The following is an 18,576-nucleotide window of genomic DNA, read 5'->3' as shown; positions in this document are numbered from 1 at the left end:
GTGGGGTCTGGTAGAGGACGTCCCCACTCCAGTAATGCCTGTCACTAGGTTTCTTGACTAGGCCCATATGCAGCACGAGGCCCCAAAACGTCCTCATCTTGGCTGCACAGACCGGAGTCCGGTCACCGGGCCTAGCCAAAAAGGAGCCCGGTTGTTGAACAATGAACTGTTGGGCATAAAGGTTCGTCTGCTCCAACAGCAGTTTCACAAAGTGGTCACTGAAAAAAAGACTAAAGTAGTCGTATTCAGTGATGCCCACTGTGGAAATCTGGATTCATGGTTGGCCTACAAAATCAGGAATCACAGGCTCAAAACGCTCTGGGGTATACCAGACAAGTTCACCGGTAGGGGGCTCCGATGGACTTAACTGGTGGGCCGGAAAACTAGTACGAGCCTCAGAGCTTCTCGTACTAGTGTGGGCCACAGGGTCCCTAGCATGGCGGTCCCCTTGCTCTGCCTTGCGGTGTGTCCGCCACCTTGGGGTCTCATCATCATCGCTAGATGATGAGGAGGACACGGATGACAAAAGGAAAGTGGGGTCATCCTCGTCCTCACTGGGGCTCTCGGACTCGGAGGCAAGCTGGGCGTATGCCTCCTCAGCCCAGAACATCCGGCGGGCCGTAGTGGAGTGTGTGTGTGCGTGATAAACTTTATTTGGTGTGCGTGTGTGTGGGGGGACGGGTGTTTGCGAACTTATCCTAAACCTAACAGACAAAAAAATTTAAAAATTAAAATAAAAAAAGGCAAAAAAATGTGAAATAAAATAAAATAAAAAATTCTAACTCGCTGATCAACCATTCGAAGTTGATCAGCGGTGGGGCTTGCGATGCGCTAACAGTGGCCGGACGCTAAGAGTTCCGGCCACAGTCAGCGTACGCAGAAAAAAATAAAATAATATGCTTGTGCCCCAAAAAAAGTTGTGGGGGGGGGGGGGCGGGAGTGGGGCAAGCTGCAGCACACCTGGGGGGTGGGGGGGTCTAGGGCAGGGTTAAAAACATTGGGTGGAAAGTGGGCGGGGTTTCAGCAAATCAAGCGTGCAATATCTCGAAAACCAAAGCGGCGCAAACGTTAATTTTTGCGGCACAAACCAGCACAAACACAGCACAAACGAATGGTGTATTTATTTTTCACATTTAAAAACATGGCCTGGAAAGTGGGCGGGGTTTCAGCAAATAAAGCGCGCAATATCTCGGAAACCAAAGCGGCGCAAACGTTCATTTTTGCAGCACAAACCAGCACAAATGCAGCACAAACGAATGGTGTATTTCTTTTTGAAATTTAAAAACATGGGGTGGAAAGTGGGCGGGGTTTCAGCAAATCAAGCGTGCAATATTTCGGAAATCAAAGCGGCGCAAACGTTCATTTTTTGCGGCACAAACGCAGCACAAACGAATGGTGTATTTATTTTTGAAATTTAAAAACATGGGGTGGAAAGTGGGCGGGGTTTCAGCAAATCAAGCGCGCAATATCTCGGAAACCAAAGTGGCGCAAACGTTTATTTTTGCAGCACAAACCAGCACAAACGAATGGTGTATTTCTTTTTGAAATTTAAAAACATGGGGTGGAAAGTGGGCGGGGTTTCAGCAAATCAAGCGCGCAATATCTCGGAAACCAAAGCGGCGCAAACGTTCATTTTTGCGGCACAAACCAGCACAAACGAATGGTGTATTTATTTTTGAAATTTAAGAACATGGGGTGGAAAGTGGGAGGGGTTTCAGCAAATCAAGCGTGCAATATCTTGGAAACCAAAGCAGCACAAACATTCATTTTTGCGGCACAAACCAGCACAAATGCAGCACAAACGAATGGTGTATTTCTTTTTGAAATTTAAAAACATGGGGTGGAAAGTGGGCGGGGTTTCAGCAAATCAAGCGTGCAATATTTCGGAAACCAAAGCGGCTCAAACGTTCATTTTTGCGGCACAAACCAGCACAAACGAATAGTGTATTTCTTTTTGAAATTTAAAAACATGAGGTGGAAAGTGGGAGGGGTTTCAGAAAATCAAGCGCGCAAAATCTCGGAAACCAAAGTGGCGCAAACGTTCATTTTTGCGGCACAAACGAATGGTGTATTTCTTTTTTAAATTTAAAAACATGGGGTGGAAAGTGGGCGGGGTTCCAGCAAATCAAGCGCGCAATATCTCGGAAAGCAAAGCGGCGCAAACGTTCATTTTTGCGGCACAAACCAGCACAAACGAATGGTGTATTTCTTTTTGAAATTTAAAAACATGGGGTGGAAAGTGGGCGGGGCTTCATAAAAATCTAACGCGCAATATCTCAGGAACCGAACCGGCACAAACGTTCATTTTTGCGGCACAACCCAGGACAAACGAATGGTGTATTTATTTTTGAAATTTAAGAACATGGGGTGCCAACTTCAGGCTACTTTCACACTTGCGTTTTTCTTTTCCGGCATAGAGTTCCGTCACAGGGGCTCTATACCGGAAAATAACTGATCAGGCATATCCCCATGCACTCTGAATGGAGAGTAATCCGTTCAGTTTGCATCAGGATGTCTTCAGTTCAGTCGTTTTGACTGATCAGGCAAAAGAGAAAACCGTAGCATGCTACGGTTTTATCTCCGGCGAAAAAAACTGAAGACTTGCCTGAATGCCGGATCCGGCATTTTTTTCCATAGGAATGTATTAGTGCCGGATCCGGCATTCAAAATACCGGAATGCCGGATCCGTCCTTCCGGTCTGCGCATGCGCAGACCTTTAAAAATGAAAAAAAAAAAAAAAAAAACGGATCCGTTTTGCCTGATGACACCAGAAAAACGGATCCGGTATTGCAATGCATTTTTCTGACTGATCAGGCATTTTTCTGACTGATCAGGATCCTGATCAGTCTGAAAAATGCCTGATCAGTCAGAAAAAATGACATCCGTTTGCATACAGTTTGCCTGATCAGGCAGTCAGTTCAGGCAACGGAACTGCCTGCCGGAATCAAACAACGCAAGTGTGAAAGTACCCTCACACAGGTATTTTTTCCACTAACAAAGCAAGGGTTAACAGCCAAACAAGACTGTATCTTTATTGCCCTGACTCTGCCGTTTACAGTGAAAGGTGCACCGTTTGGTTTTTGGAGGGCTGATTTTTATGGACCGGTTTATTTACACCGTGTCCTGTTTCAACCTCCCTGATGCACCCCTGGAGTAGAAACTCCCTAAAAGTGACCCCATCTAAGAAACTACACCCCTCAAGGTATTCAAAACTGATTTTACATACGTTGTTAACCCTTTAGGTGTTGCACAAGAGTTATTGGCAAATAAGGATGAAATTTGAAAATTTAATTATTTTGCCTTATTTTCCATTTTAACCCATTTTTTCCACTAAGAAAGCAAGGGTTAACAGCCAAACAAGACTGTATCTTTATTGCCCTGACTCTGCCGTTTACATAAACACCCAATATGTGGTCGTACACTACTGTACGGCCACACAGCGGGGTGTAGAGTGAAAGGTGCACTGTTTGGTTTTTGGAGGGCTGATTTTTATGGACCGGTTTATTTACACCGTGTCCTGTTTCAACCCCCCTGATGCACCCCTGGAGTAGAAACTCCCTAAAAGTGACCCCATCTAAGAAACTACACCCCTCAAGGTATTCAAAACTGATTTTACTTACGTTGTTAACCCTTTAGGTGTTGCACAAGAGTTATTGGCAAATGGGGATGAAATTAGAAAATTTAATTATTTTGCCTTATTTTCCATTTTAACCCATTTTTTCCACTAACAAAGCAAGGGTTAACAGCCAAACAAGACTGTATCTTTATTGCCCTGACTCTGCTGTTTACAGAAACACCCAATATGTGGTCGTACACTACTGTACGGCCACACAGCGGGGTGTAGAGTGAAAGGTGCACTGTTTGGTTTTTGAGGGCTGATTTTTATGGACCGGTTTATTTACACCGTGTGCTGTTTCAACCCCCCTGATGCACCCCTGGAGTAGAAACTCCCTAAAAGTGACCCCATTTTGGAAACTACGGGATAGGGTGGCATTTTTTTGGGGACTATTTTTAGGGTAAATATGATTTTTGGTTGCTCTATATTACATTTTTGTGAGGCAAGGTTACCAAAAATTTAAATTCTGAAATTTCATCTCCATTTGCCATTAACTGTTGAGGAACACCTAAAGGGTTAATAAAGTTTGTATAATCAGTTTTGAATACCTTGAGGGTGTAGTTTCTTAGATGGGGTCACTTTTAGGGAGTTTTTACTCTAGGGGGGCATCAGGGGGGCTTCAAAAGGGACATGTTGTCAATAAAAAAGGCCATCAAAATCGGCCTTCCAGAAACCATGTCGGTCCTTCCCTTTTGCGGCCTCCCTTTTACTGATACAGCAGTTTACGACCACAAATGTGGCGTTTCTGTAAACTGCAGTATCAGGGTAATAAATTTAAACTTTTGTTTGGTTGTTAACCCTTGTTTTGTTACCGGAAAAAACGGATTGAAATGGAAAAGTGCAAAAATAGCGGTTTTGGCACCGTTTTTTTTTTTTAACCGTGTTAATCTGGGGGGTTAGGTCATGGGATATTTTTATAGAGGAGATTCTTACGGATGCGGCAATACCTAATAAGTCTACTTTTTTTTTACAATTATTTAGGTTTTTGACTATATTATCTTTTTTGATACAAAACTTTTTTTTGGGTATCTCTAAAGTCTAAGTGTCATTTTTTTTATCCAATTATCTTATGTGGGGGCTCATTTTTTGCGGGATGAGCGGACGGTTTTATTGGCACTATTTTGGGGGCTATATGACTTTTTATCGCTTGCTATTAAACTTTTTGTTATGTAAGGTGACAAAAAAATTCTTTTTTTGCACCTATTTTATTTTATTGACCGTGTTAGGGTACTTTCACACTTGCGGCAGACTGATCCGGCAAACAGTTCCGCCGCCGGAATTGCCCGCCGGATCCGACAAAACGCACACCGCCACACATTTTTAATGTAACGGATCCGTCGTTCAGTTTCATTCCGTCGTCTATTCCGTTTTCTTCCGTTTTTAGACGGAAAGATGGATCCAGCGTAGAGATAAAAAGATGCTATCTTTTAAGCAAATACTACAACTGGCTATAAAAGATAACAGAAGGTCACAAAAAGATGCAATCTGTTAAAGCAAATACTACAACTGGCTATAAAAGACCACCGAAGGTCACTTACCACTCAGAAGTTCCTTCAGCAGAGTGCAAAGATGATGCCGGACCATATTCGTTTTGGATTTCAGGCTTTAATTCTGGTTTCACGCTGGAGAAGACGTCTTCAAGCCAGACGGTGTAGAAAGCGTCGCTATTGGGTGCAGCCAATAACCTCTGCAAGAGTAAGGCTACTTTCACACTTGCGTTCGGGGTTCCGCTTGTGAGCTCCGTTTGAAGGCTCTCACAAGCGGCCCCGAACGCATCCGTACGGCCCCAATGCATTCTGAGTGGATGCGGATCCGCTCAGAATGTATCAGTCTGGCAGCGTTCAGTCTGCCAGAATTTATCAGTCTGGCAGCTTGCAGCGTTTTCGTGTCCGCCTGGCCGTGCGGAGCCAAACGGATCCGTCCAGACTTACAATGAAAGTCAATGGGGACGGATCGGTTTGTCTTGGCTCCACTTTGACACGGATCCGTTAGAAACCGTTCACGTCTCTGCGCATGCCCAGTAACTTCCTGTCCCTCCCCTCATCGTCGGCCATTTTGGATTGTCGACTTGGTGAGACTGGTAAGTGAAGTTTTGTCTGTTTGTCTATCTTTCTTTTTTTTCTATCTATCTATCTATTTCTAGGGGGGGGGCTGCTGGCACTTGGCAAGGGGTGTGTGTGTCTGGAACAGTGGGGGCTGCCTTTATGGGGGGCTTATGGCACTGGGGGGGCTGATGGCACTGGGGGGGTAGGGTGGCTGGAACTGGGGGGGGTCTGCTGGCACTGCGATTATGTTTGTGGCTGGAACTGTGCGGTGCTTCTGGCACTGGCGGGGTTTATGTGGCTGGAACTGTGCGGTGCGTCTGTCACTGGCGGGGTTTATGTGGCTGGAACAGTGGTTGCTGCTGGCATTGCGGGGGTGTGTGTGGCTGGAATTGGGGGGTCTGCTGGCACTGCAGGGGTGTTTGTGGCTGGAACTGTGCGGTGCTTCCGGCACTGGCGGGGGTATGTGTAGCTGGAACTGTGGGGGCTGCTGGCATTGGGGGGGGGGGGCTGAGGGCACTGTGGGAAGGTTGTTTGGAACTGGGGGGCTGCTGGCACTATGGGGGGGCTGCTGGCACTATGCGGGGCTGCTGTCTCTGGGGGTGTTTATGGCACTCGGGGGGATTATGGCTCCTGTCGGATTAATTTTTTAAATCATTTTATTATTAGGGTCGTTCAAAAAAAAATATCATTGGAAATAGAAAGTTCTGCGGTGGGCAAGCACCAAACTATATTTTAAAAAGTAAGTATTATAAAAAAATAAAAATAAAATGTTGATATATGTGGAAATAGTGCTCTAAACAAGTTCCTTTAACGTTATCTGCATTTTGTCTGGTATTCTGTTGCGTACAGATGTCATCAAAGAAGACCAGAATTAATTGGAAAAACCCACCCAGAAGGCGCCGGTGTATTGAGTGGCCGGTAAGTATAAAATCAACGCTTGGAGTTTGTACTGTTTGATTCGTTGCATTAATCAGTATGTGCTCTTATTATAGATTTCTTCATCATCATCTGTGGAGGGCTCTCCATCTGTGGCCGGCTCACCTGCTGCAGCTGCATCACCAGCGTCCAGGGGAGGTGGACCAAGCCCGGACCCGGGCTGTCAAGAAGTAAGTATATATATATATATATATAATTTTTTTTTTTAGTTAGTTAAAAATATTTCATTAAATAAAAAATAATGTTTGTTTCAGCAATCTGCACCTAGAGCCGCCAGCGAGGATCCCCCAGTCGCCTCCAGAGTCCGCGGGAATGAGCGTGGCGGTCGTAGACGTGTAAGTCTTGAATTAAGTCGTTTTAATTTGCATTTTGTATTAGGATTTACATTTAATTTTGTATTTCCTTTTTTTCAGGGTTCCGTAGGCTCCACCAGGGAAGATGAGGAGTTCGGGTGGAGGCGCGTCCAGCATTATGGGACCACTCCGACTGCCACCACGCTGATCATCATCATACCCAGTGGCTCTGGAGGGACATCTGTGCGGAAGTTTTTGAGATCTGGGGGGATCTAAATGCAGCGGCTCAGGAAAAATATGGTAAGTAAAGCAATATGTATTTTAATACATTAATATTGTTCTTTTCCTTTCATCATGCTGATTTAATTTTTTATGTTTTTTTTCTATAGTCAAACAGGTTACAACGCGTTGGCGATCTATCCGGGACCGCTTCAGGAGGGATTATAACAAGGAGGTTCAGGCCCCGGGTGTCTCCGGAGGAACCTCAGGGACCCTATACATCCATACGGCGGCCCTGGGGTTCCTACGAAGGGCGATGGCACCAAAAAGGTAAATATTTTTAACTACTGTTAAACATTTTTTTGTAAAGGGGCTGTCTGAGACAGCGGAGTGTTTGGCTCCCCTGTTTTTGCCAGTCCCCTACAGTCAGAGGGACAACTGTTCTCTCCGTCTGAGTGTAAGGGGCTGTCTGAGACAGCGGAGTGTTTGGCTCCCCTGTTTTGGCCAGTCCCCTACAGTCAGAGGGACAACTATTCTCTCCGTCTGAGTGTAAGGGGCTGTCTGAGACAGCGGAGTGTTTGGCTCCCCTGTTTTGGCCAGTCCACTACAGTCAGAGGGACAACTGTTCTCTCCGTCTGAGTGTAAGGGGCTGTCTGAGACAGCAGAGTGTTTGGCTCCCCTGTTTTGGCCAGTCCACTACAGTCAGAGGGACAACTGTTCTCTCGGTCTGAGTGTAAGGAGCTGTCTGAGACAGCGGAGTGTTTGGCTCCCCTGTTTTGGCCAGTCCACTACAGTCAGAGGGACAACTGTTCTCTCCGTCTGAGTGTAAGGGGCTGTCTGAGACAGCGGAGTGTTTGGCTCCCCTGTTTTGGCCAGTCCCCTATGGTATACGGTAGACATAGCATAGAACATGGATGTTTTATTTAAAGAACAATTCCTAACTTTCCTTATTTTTTTCCTACAGAACTGCCACCGTCACTCGGGAGCCTGAACAACCTCCTGAGGCGGAACCGGAACAGATCGCCAGCGCCAGCCCTCCTGTATCGGCTCAGGATAATCCGGGTCCCCTACCGAATCCCTCCGCTCATCAGAGGCTCTTAGGTTTTCGCCAAAATTTGAGAGCCCTGGTGAGCAGGCAGAGATCCGGTAGGCCAAATCGAGCTGATTATGCAAACCTTGTAGAGGTCGTTTCCGACGCTCTAGAAGGTTTTGCCCAACATCAGATGGAGTTTGGTGCTGACTTGATTCGCCGCTGGGAGGGGGCGGAGTCGGCGTTTCAACGCAGCCCAAACTACCATTATGGGCTAAGCATGATCAGTTTGATGGACTCAATGACGCCCGAGCAGTTACATGAGTTCAAGATCATGCTAGAGAACGGGTCATGGGAAATTATGCAGTAATGGGGTAGTTTTTCTATCAAAACAGCTTTAGTGCCGATGTTGTAATTAACATGACCATCAATATTGAGCTATCTTTTGGCTCTTTATTGATCGTAGACCCTATGCTTGTTCATTGTTCAATCTTGTGCCCTTTCATATGAGCCCTTGTGGGAGTCACGGTCCATCAGCATCATCAGGAATTCATCAATAAATTGTAATTTTACCGTTTAATGATTTCCTGATGACGCTCTAATATAACTAGTGTGATTACCACAAGGGACATACAGTTTTTAAAAGGGGTATTCACATAGACAATGGGGGGATTTCGCTTGAATTTGCCCCCATCGTCTGATAGGTGTGGGTAACATTGGTAGGACCCGCACCTATATCGAGAACGGAGTGAGGAGTACTGTGGCTGGACAACAACAAATTTCCCGTGGTACGTCCACCACCAAGCGCTAATCCCCGCCTCTCCCATAGAAATAAATGGAGGGCGGCGGCGCAATGCGACCTCATCCACTTTCTTGGTTCCGTTCTCAATATATGTGAGCGTACCAGCAGTGGGACCCGCACCTATAAGACAATGTGGGCATATTTTAGGGGTATGCCCCCATTGTATGAGATCAGAAAACCCCTTTAAAGCCTCTTGCACACGACTGTATGCCCCAAGAGACATACGGTCCCTGAGCGGGCCATATGTCCCGTAGTAGCATTGATCGTGCGCACAAGAGTACACAGCATCATAGTGTACAATGATTCTGTGCAAGTCGAGCTGCCCGCGGGGATATAGTCTTGCACTAATAGATCATATGAGTGCGGGACAATAGCCCAGTTTGCGGCACAACATGATCAGCATCATGATGCTCGGTACTCCCGTACGCACAATCAAGGACGATCAGGGACATATTGCCCACTAACGAACACTATACATCTTTAAGGTCATGTAGTCGTGTACAAGAGTCCGAAAGGTGTGGTCCACTATCAAAGCCGGACCAACTTTGAATTTCAACAAGATAGCCCTGGAGAAATATAGGAGTATGTCAACCCTGGGGTTCTGAATACATGAAGATGGAACCTAGAGATGCTACTTATTCCAAAACGGATCCGCTAAACGGAGGGCAAAACGGAAATGAACGTGACAAACGGATCCGCAAAACAGACGGATCCGTTTGACTGGATCCGTCTGAATGGCTTCCGTTTGTCTCCGTTTAGTCAGTTTATTGACGGATCCGTTTGAAATGCATTTCAAACGGATCCGTGAAACGCTAGTGTGAAAGTAGCCTAAGAAGGGGAGTTTTTGAAACTCTGTTTCCTGAATTGAGGGATTATCCTGAAAAATTCTTTAACTACTTATGGATGACGGTAGAAAGTTTTGATGATCTTTTACAATGTGTGTCACCTCACATTCAAAGACAAGACACCACTTTCCGTCGCTGTGTTTCCCCAGCAGAACGCCTATTGTTGACGATAAGGTAAAGTATATACTTTATTACATATTGTACCAATATTTGGTCTAAATTTTTAAAAGCTGCTGTTTGGTAGTGTGAAGCCCTTAATTTTTTAATCAAAATTTGCTTACTTTTTCTGGGATCACTGTACAAAGTGTCTATAATTTTGGCCCCAATTGATGCTCATCATTTTTTTTTTTTAATTGTACATCTTGTTTTGAAAAGTTTGAATCAATATACTCGTCATTGAAGATGTAGAATGAACTGTGATGAATATTGTTCGCCATGGAGAACAAACATTTATCGTTGAATTTTATTAAAAATTATATTGGCCACAGAAAAAATCTTGACCAAACTAATATATGTAGGGGTGCAATAAAATTGCGTCAGATTGATATACCTTGTATATTATGTTGTTTTGCAAAAAATTTTATACCCTTTTTTTTTTTCTTTTAAAATTTAGGTTTTTGGCAAGTGGAGAAAGTTTCAGCTCACTCCATTTTCAATTTCGCCTTGGGATATCAACTGTCTCAATAATTGTCAAGGAGACATGCCATGTTTTGTGGGAACAACTGCATGATGAATTCATCCCACATCCAACTCGACAGCATTGGACAGAAATATCTGAAAGATTTTGGGATGTTTGTCAGTTTTCCAACTGCATAGGTGCGGTAGACGGGAAACATATTCATATTATCAAGCCCCACGGAACCGGATCCGAGTTTTTCAATTATAAGAAATATTTTTCAATAATACTAATGGCCATTGCAGATGCTCAATATCGTTTTGTTGCAGTGGACGTAGGGGCCTATGGACGCGCCAACGATTCCATGGTATTTAAAAATTCAAATATGGGCCGTAGTCTATATAACGGACAATTCGATTTTCCTCTCCCTCAACCACTGCCAGGTACTGATGGCCCACCCATGCCGTTTGTATTGGTTGGTGATGAGGCATTCCAAATGTGTGGAGATCTAATTAAACCATATTCCAGCCGCGGATTATATAAAAAAAAAAACGCACATACAACTACAGCTTGACCAGGGCTCGAAGAATGGTTGAATGCACATTTGGAATTTTGGTCGCAAAATCGAGGATTTTCACTAAACCAATTCAGATGAAGGTTGAATCGGTCGACGAGGTTGTAAAGTGTGCTGTGGTGTTACACAACTACCTCCTTCATAAAGAACCACTCAATTTGGAACAGGTACCGGAGGACAGCGAGATTGCAAGCATTCAAAGTTGTCGACATCGGTCAACTGTAGCGGTTGCACGGATGAGAGACTCGTTTGCAGATTATTTTTGCTCTGAAGCAGGAAGGGTGGACTGGCAGGACCGATTTTTATAAACAATTTGGGATTAATTTTCAAATAACCGTTAATTTATGTTTGTTGTCCCGTTGGTTGATGGTTACAGTGTGTTGTATTTGATTTCAATTGCATTTTGGGTTCAATAAATATTGTTTTTATGTAATTGAGATTTTATTTTAATATATTGATGTGCCCACGCTGGAGGAGCGACACATACTTGTGTCGCTCCACTGGCGCTGGTAGATTTAATCAGGCCTGTTATGGAGACTGAGGTTAAATCTGCCCACGCTGGAGGAGTGACAATTAGTTGTGTCGCTCCGCCAGTGCTGGGAGATTATGTCTGGCCTATTAGACACCTAGCTTTCTCACAATCTACCAACGCTGGAGGAGCGACAATCTGTTGTGTCGCTCCGCCAGTGCTGGGAGATTATGTCTGGCCTATTAGACACCTAGCTTTCTCACAATCTACCAACGCTGGAGGAGCGACAATCTGTTGTGTCGCTCCGCCAGTGCTGGGAGATTATGTCTGGCCTATTAGACACCTAGCTTTCTCACAATCTACCAACGCTGGAGGAGCGACAATCTGTTGTGTTGCTCCGCCAGTGCTGGGAGATTATGTCTGGCCTATTAGACACCTAGCTTTCTCACAATCTACCAACGCTGGAGGAGCGACAATCTGTTGTGTCGCTCCGCCAGTGCTGGGAGATTATGTCTGGCCTATTAGACACCTAGCTTTCTCACAATCTACCAACGCTGGAGGAGCGACAATCTGTTGTGTTGCTCCGCCAGTGCTGGGAGATTATGTCTGGCCTATTAGACACCTAGCTTTCTCACAATCTACCAACGCTGGAGGAGCGACAATCTGTTGTGTCGCTCCGCCAGTGCTGGGAGATTATGTCTGATGTCTGGCCTATTAGACACCTAGCTTTCTCACAATCTACCAACGCTGGAGGAGCGACAATTAGTTGTGTCGCTCCGCCAGTGCAGGGAGATTTTAATTTTATTAAAATTAAAAATATCTATCTTTATTTAAAAAAAATTAAACAGTCCTTGGATTTTTTAACAAAAAAAATAAGATTTATTATAAATAACAATAAAATAAATAATTACAAATTAAGGAAATGGTGGGGGGTGGAGGGAAGTGATTGGTTTGGGTCCACTCTGTCCTGTTGTTCTTCTGCCACTGTGGACAACAAAGTGCGTGTTGATGCAAGTGGCACAGAGGGAGTATGAAGAGTGGATTGGGCAGGAGAAGGAGTTTCCCGAGCAACAGTAGAGGGAGTGGTGAAAGAGGTAGGAGCATAGTAAGAAGGAGGAGAAGAAAAGTTTTGAGAAAAGAGCTCGGGGGTTTGGGATGGGGGTGGGTTGCGGGAAGGGGGAGGGTGGGAATGCTGAGCCTGTTGCGGCTGTAAACTTGTATAGGTGTGGGATGGGGGATAGGTAAAGGATGGGGGATAGGTGTAGGATGGGGGATAGGTGTAGGATGGGGGATAGGGCAGGGGTGAGGGAATGGTTGTGGGGCGGTGTGCCAGTTGCCACAAAACGCTGTCCATCTGTCTTCTGGCCTCATACTGCTGGTTGGGTGATAAGCGTTCCAGCGCAGGTAACAACGACACAATATAGTGATGCATCGGACTCATTTGTGTCGTCAACACCGCCCCCTCCTGAAGACGACGCAAATGATCCTCCACAGATGCAACCCTATTTGTGATCCCCGCCAAGGACTCGTACATGAGCCTTGTGAGGTCTTCGTAGTTAGCCTGGCGGCTCCTACCTGACCTCTGGCGACGCATGAGGGCCTCAAAAAGTGGTGCCATCGTTGCCATAGTTACGTCGCCAGAGGTCACAAGTAGGGGAACATGGTGTTCCTGACCAGCAGTAGGAGCAGGGCGAGAGGGACCCGCGGCGGCTTGCTCTTCAGGGACCGCCTCCTGAGGAACTTCGGGCGCAAGAGTGCTGCTTGATGTTCTGTGAAGTAAAGAAAAAAATAAATTTAGCATTTTTTATGGATGAGAGAAACAGTGGGATAAAGGTGAGCAAAGAGACTTCAGAAGCGACATAGGAGGTTACATTCCAAAAAATAGAGAAACATACTGTACATAGACAGAGGCCATGAATTAAATGAATTTTCAAGGAAGTGTCTATGTACCGTATAGCCTTTTTTTTGGAAAACAACTTCAAATGAAAAATCGGAAGCACACATCGCTCCTCTCTACTCCACTAAATACAATGTGGATGTCCAAGACAAAGTGCCAAATGACAGTCTGTCTGGGCCATACACCTAGTTTGAAAATTTTCTTTTTTAGAGACACCTTATATCTTACCTTCACATCTCAAGGGTCCTTCGTAGGAACCCCAAGGCGGCAGAATAGCGGTATTCACGCCTTGAGGTTCCTCCCGACCCACTCGGGCGCCGAAGTTCCTCATTAAAGGCATTCTTGTAGAGGTCCCTGATTGAGCGCCACCGAACCATGATCGTATCTCCTAGAAAGAAAGAAATCAAATTAGGATGTATATTTAAAATAAGTGGTTTAATCAAAGTTGGTTTACAATTTACTTGAAACAGCCACAATAAGAAAAAAAATATTTTTAAAAAAACTTAAGTGGCGGTTATAAAAAAATCTGACTGTAAAACCACTTTTGATTAATATTTTTTTTACATGTCTGCTCTCTACAAATAATTTATACTTACGGCATTGGCCCTGTTGCCTTTCTCGGAGGTCATCCCAGTTGGGCAGAATGGCCGCACATATCTCGTTCCAGAGGAGCCGTGTTAGATGATGGTCTGCATGGCGGCGGTCAGTGTGGTCCCACAACGGTGTACGCTCCTCCACCATATGGATGAGGAGGTCATTGTCGATATAAAATCGTTCAACGTCCTCCTCATGCCTTCTGGTGGAGGTTTGGGAGCCCTAAAAGAAGAAAAAAATATAGAATAAAAATTAAGATTAATATTCGATAAATTTCTTTTTAATAAAAACCATAACTTTACAATACTCACACGACCACGACCGCCGCGTGCTCCACGGCATCCTCTGGAAGATAGTTGATGACCTCTCTCACTGGCAACAGGACGAGATGGCTAAAAAAAAATATTAATAAATATATATATATATATATATATATATATATACTCAACAAATGACGAGGCAGCACTTCCAGCTTTTGGTGACAGGGTGACGACCCCAAAACTTCATTCCCAGCAACGTTTCGGCCTACTCAATGAGGCCTTTGTCAAGCTTGACAAAGGCCTCATTGAGTAGGCCGAAACGTTGCTGGGAATAGAGTTTTGGGGTCGTCACCCTGTCACCAAAAGCTGGAAGTGCTGCCTCGTCATTTGTTGAGTACGTATCGTGGAGGAGAAGCCTGCCTCTGTGAGGAATTGCACCCAGTGCATGTGGTCTGACTGTGCTGCTGCGGTATTTGTGATTTTATATATATATATATATATATATATATATATATATATATATAAAAAAGAAAATAATGGCGGCACTGGAGACAAGCAATATGGGTGCTAGGTCCAGGGATGTAGCTGCTTACCCCAGATGAACAATGACGAAAAAAGGACAGCACTCCAGGTAAAAAAGCAGTGGTGTTTAATCACCCATGTGAATGGCAACGTTTCAGCTCAAACAAGAGCCTTTTTCAAGCAATGAACACAGTGTATGCTGGGGTATATATAGTCCAACCCCCATTACATCATAGTACAATCAATCAACAACAAAGATTAAAAATAAAGTGCAGGAGTGCATATACAATATCAAAATACAGATACACATGTGTAATACCCATAGGCGACAAAATCGCTACAGTGATGTATCAAAAATATAATATATAGTGTACATATTATAACCTACAAAGAGGTAATTAGTGATTAAGAACAGGTGTACACAAAGTGGGAGGAACAAGAAATGATAATGCTGCAAAAAAGAGGGAAAAGCGGTGACATACCCAGCGCCGTTCATCGTGTCAAACATGTCGCATACCGCTAGATCCGGCGTTCGGATACAGGCAATGCGCAGACGCCAGAAAGCGTCCGATCGGGGCATGACGTCACCACCAGTCATCGCGGAGACATGCGCACTACTGCTAAGAGTCTTGGTCGGCCATTTTACAAAAGGTCAATGTGTCCCATCACTGTGTGTGCGCATGTCCATGTAAAAATTGACAGGACAGCGCAACACGGAAGAATAAGCCGTGTTATGTGACATGAATTCATGGGGGACAAGCGAGAAACTGTAGCTCATAATGGATACAGATCCCACACTATATGGGCAAAAGATATAATGGAGACCACAACAGAATATGCTGTGATCCTCACATACATCGCCCATAGATCCCCCACAAATCCATCATAAATCTATACCACACAGTGTGGAATGACACAAAATATTAAACAAAAACATTGAATAGCTAACCAAACCAGAGAAATGTAAATAAAGTTAAAAACTCTCATATAGACAAGTAGAGACATGTAGACACAATGTGTATGCACCGGGTACGTCCTACTTCTCGATTCCACAGCGTCATTCTTGTCTGTGAATAAATAAGAATCAGAAAAAATGGCTTAATAGTGTTCATAATACACTATGTAACACAGGAGGAGAGTCGCATATCACATATAAAACCATAAGGGGCAAACCGCTCATCTAAACATAAATCCCCGGATCCAAGAAAGGATCTCCCTGTTGCCAAACATTTTACGGAATTTAAACATTCCGAAAAAGATCTCAAATGTTGGGCCATTGATCATGTACCCATGCCCAGACATGGGGGGAACAGGGTGTTGATCCTTAAAAAGAGAGAGCTTTTTTGGATCTACACTCTTAACAGTTTGAAACCCAATGGGCTTAATGTGGATTACAATCCGGGGATTTATGTTTAGATGAGCGGTTTGCCCCTTATGGTTTTATATGTGATATGCGACTCTCCTCCTGTGTTACATAGTGTATTATGAACACTATTAAGCCATTTTTTCTGATTCTTTTTTATTCACAGACAAGAATGACGCTGTGGAATCGAGAAGTGGGACGTACCCGGTGCATACACATTGTGTCTACATGTCTCTACTTGTCTATATGAGAGTTTTTAACTTTATTTACATTTCTCTGGTTTGGTTAGCTATTCAATGTTTTTGTTTAATATTTTGTGTCATTCCACACTGTGTGGTATAGATTTATGATGGATTTGTGGGGGATCTATGGGCGATGTATGTGAGGATCGCAGCATATTCTGTTGTGGTCTCCATTATATCTTTTGCCCATATAGTGTGGGATCTGTATCCATTATGAGCTACAGTTTCTCGCTTGTCCCCCATGAATTCATGTCACATAACACGGCTTATTCTTCCGTGTTGCGCTGTCCTGTCAATTTTGACATGGACATGCGTGCGCACACACAGTGATGGGACACATTGACCTTTTGTAAAATGGCCGACCAAGACTCTTAGCAGTAGTGCGCATGTCTCCGCGATGACTGGTGGGGACGTCATGCCGTGATCGGACGCTTTCTGGCGTCTGCGCATTGCCTGTATCCGAACGCCGGATCTAGCGGTATGCGACATGTTTGACACGATGAACGGCGCTGGGTATGTCACCGCTTTTCCCTCTTTTTTGCAGCATTATCATTTCTTGTTCCTCCCACTTTGTGTACACCTGTTCTTAATCACTAATTACCTCTTTGTAGGTTATAATATGTACACTATATATTATATTTTTGATACATCACTGTAGCGATTTTGTCGCCTATGGGTATTACACATGTGTATCTGTATTTTGATATTGTATATGCACTCCTGCACTTTATTTTTAATCTTTGTTGTTGATTGTACTATGATGTAATGGGGGTTGGACTATATATACCCCAGCATACACTGTGTTCATTGCTTGAAAAAGGCTCTTGTTTGAGCTGAAACGTTGCCATCCACATGGGTGATTAAACACCACTGCTTTTTTACCTGGAGTGCTGTCCTTTTTTCGTCATTATATATATATATATATATATATATATATATATATATATATATATATATATAAAGGAAAAAACCACTGGCAGCACCACCCTAAAAAAGTGTGGAAAATAGACGGGTGCAATGTCCAAGTATGGTAAAAGGTGCTTACCCACTTATAGAAAATAAAAAATCGGACTGCACTCCAAGCGTTTCTTCAAAGAAGTTTGTTTTTATTCACCCATATGGTGGCAAAAGCTTTTGCCACCATATGGGTGAATAAAAACAAACTTCTTTGAAGAAACGCTTGGAGTGCAGTCCGATTTTTTATTTTATATATTTATATATATATATATATATATATATATATATATATATATATAAAAACAGGCATAAAAAACTTTGAAAAGTATAAAAAAAAATATTAACCAACCATTTCTCCTCCACCCCCAACTTCCTCCTCCCCTGTTCCTCTGGCTCTGGCTTGACCGGGAGAACTCTCCTCCATAGAGTCTGACTGATAAACAAAAAAAAAATTAATTATTTGAATAGTAACACAATATACAGTTTGGAATGCTAAGGAACTTTACATACCACATCCTGGAGGTGTCGTGATCGGGGAGGAGAGCTCCCGGCCTCGCTCGAAGATGTGCCTTTAAAAATAAAAAAAAGTTGAATATTTGAACTTTACATAAAAAAAACTTACTGGTCATAATAATTTGCTGCCTGGCTGCGTTTTTGGCTGGCTTGTTGGGTGATTTTTTTTTTTGATCAGTCAAAAAAAAAAATTTAAGACAGGTGGTCATATTGTTGAACGAAAAACATACTACTCCTAACATGCACTGTGTAGTTATATTACCTGCAACCCCTATGCTACAGTACATAGGGGTATGCAGTTAATATAAGTACATAGTGGATGCTAGGAGTAGCAGCAGACAGGACTACTACTCCTAACATACACTGGGTACTGACAGCTCCTATGTACTTATAGCTCCTATGTAGAAGTACATAGGAGCTGTTTATATGAGTTTTTTCTGTCAGAAAATAAGAAAAAAACACATATACTCACCTTCTCTGGCTTGCACCCGACTCCCTCGCAGGCAGGATCCAGACAGGATGGCGCAAAACTTGCTCCTCCTCTATCCGACGCAGGCGCAGACAGGATATCCGGATCAGTCGTTGCGTCGTTCCCCGGAACATTTAAAGTCGGATCCGTCCTTAATACAATTCAATGGGAATTAAGGACAGATCCGGCGTTACGGCAAATGATACGGCTTTTGAGACGGAGAAGAAAATTATGCATGCTACGGTTTTTCATTTCGACGGAAACGTCGAAAAGACTGAAGCGGAGCAATTATCGGAATAATGCAGACATTTCCG

Source organism: Bufo bufo, chromosome 3, assembly GCF_905171765.1.
Source record: "Bufo bufo chromosome 3, aBufBuf1.1, whole genome shotgun sequence".
Taxonomy (NCBI): Eukaryota; Metazoa; Chordata; class Amphibia; order Anura; family Bufonidae; genus Bufo; species Bufo bufo.
The sequence above is the reverse complement of the archived record's forward strand: the minus strand, read 5'-3'. Positions refer to the sequence as shown.